We start from the raw sequence: 8,212 nt of genomic DNA, 5'->3' as shown, positions 1-8,212 counted from the left end.
ATGTGTTGAGTTTCCAGATCATAATATCCTAAAGCAGAGGTATCAAACTCATTTTCACTGGGAGCTACATCAGCTTCACTGTTGCCTTCAAAGGGCCGAATGTAATGTTAGGACTGTATAAATGTAACTACTCCTTAACAGTTAAGTGAGAACTGTGTGCTGACGCTGGGTGGAAACTGTGTGCTGATCCCAGATAAAACAAGGTAGAGGGCTGGATTCATCCCACAGGCCTTGTGTTTGCCACTTGTGTCCTAAAGGGTAGAGTCTATGATTATTTGACTAATTTTATATTGTTGGTGACTCTGGATGCTTAATAAATATATTTCATGGTATTGATGATGACAAGTTAATATTCCTCAAAGTGCCAACCAACCAGTCAATTTAGTGACAATCAAACTGATCATTTGATATCATAAAAAATCTGGTTACATGATGGAATGAATTATTCAAATTGTTGCTGTTTGCTTTTATTCTGTATAGACATAACAAATGATAAAGTTGCTTCCATATTGAGAAGACTTAAGAGAATTGTGCAACATATATACACATTAGTAGTCAATTTTATCTTATAAACTATGAAAAAGCTAAGTAAAATTGCTGTAGAAATTAGAAATTATAATCATATAAACATGGAATCTTAGTAATTTCCTTTAGGTAGCACTTCCTAGCCATTAATTTATGTCCCTATATTCTTGGCAGAGAAATTCCCTGGCTCAACTTCACTAATGATGGTCTAGTGCAATTAGCATTTAGTACCTCAAGCAGGAAGCTTCCAAATACCTTTTTTGGCTTATATAACTTTTACTTCCATATCTATATTAGGAAAATGAAGTGGAAAAGTGAATCCAATGAAGACAAAAATCAATGGATACTGCACACAACAGAAAACCAAGGACTGAGATTTGCAACCGAGATGGTGGAGTAGGTAAATGCTGTGCTCATCTCCTCCCAGGACCACATCAAAGTTACAATTAAATCATAGAACAAGTATCATTGAGAACCACCTGAAGACTAGCTGAACAGAAATCGCATAAATAAGGACATAAAGAGACCATGACAAGACTGATCAGATGGGCAAAGATTCAGAATGAGCAAGTCCCACACCTGTGGTGTGCCTATTAAGAATCAGGAGGGAGCCCTGGCTGGTGTGGATCAGTGAATTGAGCACCAGTCTGTGAACCAAAGGGTTGCTGGTTTGTCTCCTAGTCAGGGCACATGCATGGGTTGTGGGCCAGGTCCCCAGTAGGGGTTGTGTGAGAGGCAACCACACACTGATGTTTCTCTCCCTCTCTCCCTCCCTTCTTCTCTCTAAAAATAAATAAATAAAATCTTTTTTTTCAGTGATTACAAGACAAAAATTTAATAAAAATTGGTGAGTGGGTATGGAATAATCCAAGAGGCAAAATAGTTACATGGGGACTGTATTAGACATTTAAAATAAATGCTGAAGTAAATGTTACATATTGTCATCATCTCATTCATCTTCTTCCTTCAAAGATTCCTTAACATATTTCTCCACCTCTTCCCTTATATCTTTTGGGACAATTTCATGTCTTCCTTTAGTTATTTCACCAACCCAGCTGAGCTCCAGTTCAAAAGCTTTATCCTTCACTTCGTCATGCACTATGTAAATTATTTTTGCAACTTCTTTAACAACATCACGACATGTCATTTCTTTCATCTGAAGCTTTTCTATTTCTGTCTTTGCAGCTTGCCTGGCTTTGCCAATAGGACAGCCCCAATAACCATATGAAACACCTGATGGGTCAATCATGTAGAGTTGTGCACCATCATTCACAGTGTAAGACCCTAACATGAAACTGCAGCCAAAAGGTCTAACAGCACTGTAGAGTGTATATGCATGTACATCATGGCCACTCTGTCTGCAAGATGATTTAGTGGAATATCATAGCCAAAGTTAGACCTAAAGTTGGAAGCTTCTTCTCTTGCAATGTCTGCTAAAGAACGAGCATCTGCCAACAAACCGGCTACTGCCATTCCAACAAGCCGATCAACATTAAAAAGTCATTTGTTGGAACCTTCCTCATAAAGTTTAGAAAGGACTAATTTTTCTACCCCAAAGACAATGCCATCTTTACATCTGATTCCAATAGCCCGGTGCCGATTGAGCTCATCCTGCTAACACCAGCCGAACGTGTAGGGCTTCAGGGCCTAAAGCAATAAATAAAACCTTTAAAAAATAAATTAAAAACAAAAGAACAGGAGGGAGAGATCCAAGATGGTAACAGAATAGGTGGAAGCTACACTCACCTCTTTCCAGGACAAGACTAGAATTACAGCTAAATTATAAAACAATCAACCTGAATAACCAACTGAAGATTAGTTGAACTTGGGTCTTATAACCAAGGATTTAACAGAAGAAGCCACAGGAAGACTACTGGTAGGAAGGGAAGAGACATGAAAAGGGCTGAACCTGTTCTCATGGGTGGTGGCTAAGAATCTGGAGGGTTATCTCTGCTGCAAATGTTCCCCATGAGGAGCAAAAGATCTCAACCCCATGCTGGGCGCCCAGAGCACCAGAGCTAGCAAGAGAAGTGCACATAACATCTGGCTATGGAAATCAGCAGAGATTCTGTGGGCCAGGGAAAAACTGAAGTCTGCTAAAAACCCAGGTGTCCTGTTAAAAAGACAGTACACAAAATTTTGTTTACAGATCTGGACTCTGGTAGGGGGAGGGCAGCTCAGAAGGTTGTATGGCTTTGGGGAGAAGGCTAAAAGGACAGCCACCAAGGTCCCTGTGCTAAGTCCCTCACCCACAGTGCCCACAGATGCCATCTTTCCAGAAATGAGCACTCCCCTCTATAAAACATTAGCCTAAGGTAATGAACTAGCCCCACCCTCTTGACACCACAGATATACAAAGGATTATAAGGAAATACTCTGAGTAATTATATGCCAACAAATTGGACAACCTGGAAGAAATGGATAAATTGCTAGAAACATACATACTTCCAAGGCTAATGAAATCAAATCACTAATTTATTTATTTATTTTTAAAAGATATTTTTTATTTTAATTGTTGTTGCAGTACAATTTTCTATCTTTTACTCCCATCCCAACCCACCCACCCAGCCCTCCCACCCTCCCTCCCATTTCCACCCACTCCTAGTTTTTATCCATGTGTCCTTTATACTTCTTCCTGTAAACCCTTCCCCTTTTCCCCTGAAATTCCCTCCCCTCTCCCCTCTGAACACTGTCAGACTGTTCTCTATTTCAGTGTCTTTGGTTATATTTTGCTTGTTTGTTTGTTTTGTTGTTTAGGTTCCTGTTGAAGGTGAGATCATATGGTATTTGTCTTTCACTGCCTGGCTTATTTCGCTTACCATAATGCTTTCCAGTTGTATCCATGCTGTTGCAAAGGGTAGGAGCTCCTTCTTTCTTTCTGCTGCATAGAATATCCTAAGAACCCTGAAACACCAATCCAAAAAAATCCTATGCACCCCAATGTTTGTAGCAGCACAATTGACAATAGCCAAGTGTTGGAAGCAACCTAGATGCCCATAAGTAAATGAATGGATCAAAAAAACCATGGTACATTTACACAATGAAATTTTATGCAGCAGAAAGAAAAAAGGAGCTCAAATCACTAACTTAAAAACTCCCAACAAAGCCATGGCTCAGAGGGCTTTACAGGCAAATTTTACCAATCATTTAAAGAATAATTAATACCTGTCTTTCTCAAACTATTCCCAGAAATTTGAAGATGGGGGAAGACTCTCAAATTCATTTTGTGAGGCCAGCATGGTGCTAATACCAAAGCCAGAAAAAAACATTATAAAAATTATATGCCAGTGTCTCTGATAAACATACATGCAAAAAATCATCAATTAAATATTAGCAAACAAAATCCAGCAATACATTAAAGTATACCATGGTGAAGTGGGATTTATTCCCAGACTGCAAGTTTGGTTCAATATTTACAAATCAATTAATGTGATACACCATATAAACAAACTGAAGGATAAAAGTTATATGATCATATCAATAGATGCAGAAGTATTTGAGAAAATGAAACATCCATTTATAATTAAAAATTCTCAACAAAGTGAGAATAGAGGGAACATACCTCAACATAATAAAGGCCATATGACAAACCCACAGCTAACATCATACTCAATGGTGAAAAATAAAATAGATCAGTACTGTATAGTTGAACCTAAAGGAAACAGTGTTTCAAGAATTGAATAGGTTGTCAATATTGCTGCTAACAGGACAAATAAAAGGGGAATAGTAAAGTCTATTTAGAGACACTGTTGGCCTTAGACACATCTGTTTTTTATAGAGGAATGGGACAGAAAGCTAAATAGTAGTGGTTAGTGGAAGATAAAAAAATAGAGACACGCCTTTAACAGGAACCTAAACAACAAAACAAACAAACAAGCAAAATATAACCAAAGACACTGAAATAGAGAACAGGCTGACAGTGACCAGAGGGGAGAGGGGAGGGAAATTCAGGGGAAAAGGGGAAGGGTTTACAGGAACAAGTATAAAGGACACATGGACAAAAACTAGGGGGGTGGAAATGGGAAGGAGGAGGGGAGGGCTGGGTGGGTGGACTGGGATGGGAGTAAAAGATAGAAAACTGTACTTGAACAACAATTAAAACTTTAAAAAAGGAAAGGAAAAAAGAAAAAAGAAATGGGGACAATGAATAAAAGAAACTGTAATAGGTTTGCAGCTGATAAAAACAGGAAAAAATATATAGATGTAAGTGACTAAAAGAGAAGAGGAATTGTGAAAGCCTTTTTAATTGAATAAAACATTAGAACATTTATGAGTGTTATGCTTGAGGTGGCTCATTAGAGACAATTGTTAAATTTTGAGAAGTTTTGAAGTCATTGTTAAACATAGTCATTTTAAAAATTAAGTTATATGAACTCATAATTAAGTAAATTATACTAAAACAAAGAAATAAAAACTCAGAACGTATTAATTCTTAATTAACTATGCTTATCATTATATATACATGAAGTGATTTATGTTGATTGTATCTGTATGGTGGAATATTATATATAATGATCTATTACTGCACTTCGCTTCTCAACTCTAAGTTCAGGGACATAATGCATCATTGGCCAAGAAAAGAATATTTACACCAATAAATTGGCAAATACCACAAATAAGGGCTTGACTCATTCATTTTTTAGTTGTTGTCTGGAGAAAATGTGATGGAGAACATCTTAATGCTGACTAAACTTAAAAATTGTCTGTAACCATTATATTGTGAAGAAGACAAAAAACTGAGGAACTATTATGCCAATACTCAAAAACTATTATGCTATTTGGCAAAAAGTCACATCACTGATGCATGTTACATTTTGACACTTTCATTTCTTAATGTTCATCTTTCTCAATAATGTAAAAAATATCAGCTAACATTCATGTCAGAATTAGTCATTTCTCAATTACAACCACAAATTTGCTGTTAATATACACGTTTAACAAAAAACAATGATAGCTTTCAGTGAGAATTAATTATATGAATTAACAATATTTTATTTGTAATTCATGTGCTATACATACTTTTCATTGGTAAAATATATAATCATGCATATATATGCAGTTATTGAACATTTATCACCACATTTATAGCTCAATAAAAACATAATTTAAATGTATAAGCAAATTTTAAAAATCTATACTTGAATTACTACTACAGTGGTACCTTGGTACTTGTTACTGATTCATCCTAGAACTTGTGATACAAGTGCCAAAACTGACTGGTACCAAATGATGAAGCGTTTTCTCTTTCAGGATGCTGTTGTGAATCATACAAATTTTATCAAGAGCAATGAGTCCCAAGCAAGCGCCGAGTGCTGAAACATTTTTTCTCATCAAAATTCAACAAGGACAGGGCATGACAAGTTCTGGAGCTGATGTGTACCTAGATATGACTATTTATGAATGTGAAAATGATCTTAAGCATGGACAAGACAATGCAGGCCTAGGGCAAAAGTCAGAATATATGCAGGGATGGGCAAAAGTAGGTTTATAGTTGTAATACAAATAAATAATATAATAATTAATAAATAATAACACAAGAATAAACTGGTTATCCATTCACAAGTATAAACCTACCTTTGCCCACCTCTGTATATGAGATATATTTGTGGGAGGTATCCAATATATTAAGGGGCATGGCTAGGGCAAAATTCAGAAAACACTGAATTTACAATCTTGAATCAATAATGTAGACTTACACCAGACCATGATTAAAACTCAAGCAGTTCATTTCATTTGTCATTCAATTAAGGCACTATAATAAAAGTTATAAATATTTAATATGGATGAGACACTGTGCTAAATATTTTAAGTATATTAATTCTTTTAAATATTTTAAAGGACCTTATACAATAGGAATTATTATTACTACTAAATTAAATGAGCAGAGGAAAGTGATGCTCAGATTTGTTAACTGAACAAATTTATAGAACTAGTTAGAGGAGCTAGGATCTGAACAAAGTTTTGCCTGACAGCAGTCATAAAGTTGCTGGTGCACTTCACCACTATATACCACTGCCTCTCTCTAATCTAACCTTTTTTCCAGATTTACTGAGGTATATTTAAAAAATAAAAATATCTACACTTACATCGATGTTTAATGTACAAATACATTGTGAAATAATTATACTATCAATCTAATTAATATATCTATCACTTCACATAGTTACCATTTTCTTTTATATTTCTCATTGTGTGGTGAGAACACAAGATCTACTTTCTTAGCACATTTCAGATATCAAGTACAGTATTGTTATCTATGTCATATTTCTGTATATTAGATCTCCAGAACACATTTATTTTGTTTAAATGAAACTTTATATCCCTTGACAAATATCATCTCCTTTTTCCCCTGTTCACCCAACCCTGAACAATCAACATTCTATTCTCTACTTCTAATGAGTTTGACTATTTTAGATACCACATTTAGGTGAGATCATACATTTTGTGTTAGTACACACACACACACACACACACACACTATATATGTATATATAGTTATATATATATATATATCTCACATTTTCTTTACTTCATCTATAAATGGACACAGGTTGTTTTCATATTGTGGCTATAGTAAATAATGTTCTAATGAACATGGGAGTGCAGATATCTCTTTGACATACTGATTTCATTTTCTTTGAATACATACTAGAAGTAAAATTATTGGATCATAATGTAGTAAAATTTCATTTTTTGAGGAATCTCCATTATGTTTTTCATAATGTCTGTAGCAATTTACATCTCCACCAACATTGTGCAAATGTGCCATTTTCTCCATGTTTTTGCCAATATTTGTTATCTTTTGGCTTTTTGATAGAAGCTATCCCAAGATGTGATATATTATTGTAGCTTTGATTTCCATTCCCTTATGGTTAGTAATATTAAGCACTTTTTATATATCTGTTGGCCATTTGTAAGTCTTCTTTGGAGAAATGTCTATTTGGGTCTTTTGTTCATTTTAAAAATCAGGTTATTTGGGGGTCTTTGCTACTATTTATATGAGTTTCTTATATATTTGGATACTAACCCCTTATGTAATTATAGAGTTTGCAAACATTTCCCTTCATTCTGTAGGTAGCCTTTTCATTCTGTTCATTGTTTCTTTTGCTGGAAAAGCCTTTATAAGTTAGATGCAATTGCACTTTACTTTTGCTGTTGTCACAATTCTTTCTTTGTTTTTGAATTTTGGTAAATTTACTATAATATGTCTGGGTATAGTTGTCTATAGATTTACCAACTTTGTAGTACTTACAGCTTCATTAATCATCTTGTCTATTTCCCTCCTAAGTTTGGAAAGTTTTGCACCATTATTTCTTTAAATAAGCTTTCTGGTTTTTTTCTTCTCTTCTTCTTCTGGGACTCCCACAATGCACATATTTTTCCTTTTGATAATACCCCATAAATCCCACAGGATTTTTTTTCATTTTCATTCTTCTTCCTTTTTGATTCTCTGACTATATAATTTCAAATGACTTGTCTTTCACAATTTAGTAATTTAGCATTTGCTTTTCTAAAAACATGTTGACAAATGTTAAAATGTTATACTGGCATTTTAGAAATTGTGGACAGCAGTGTGGTGATTGCTGAGAGGAGGGAGATATAGGAGAACTAAATGGTAATGGAAAAATACAATAAAGATTAAATAAAAATAATATAAAACATGAAACTTCCAATGTTAAACACTTGT

General features: G+C 34.8%; 1 pseudogene; it reads right to left on the bottom strand.

Annotated features, from left to right (window-relative positions):
* Positions 1 to 1,456: 1,456 nt before the first annotated feature.
* LOC123805074 lies at positions 1,457 to 5,090 on the bottom strand (annotated as a pseudogene).
* Between the last annotated feature and the right edge of the window lie 3,122 nt (positions 5,091 to 8,212).

The sequence above is a fragment of the Phyllostomus hastatus genome, unplaced genomic scaffold (assembly GCF_019186645.2).
Source record: "Phyllostomus hastatus isolate PE091 unplaced genomic scaffold, TTU_PhHast_1.1 phas_scaffold_28, whole genome shotgun sequence".
Classification (NCBI taxonomy): Eukaryota; Metazoa; Chordata; class Mammalia; order Chiroptera; family Phyllostomidae; genus Phyllostomus; species Phyllostomus hastatus.
This window is presented reverse-complemented; position numbering and strand designations above follow the sequence as displayed.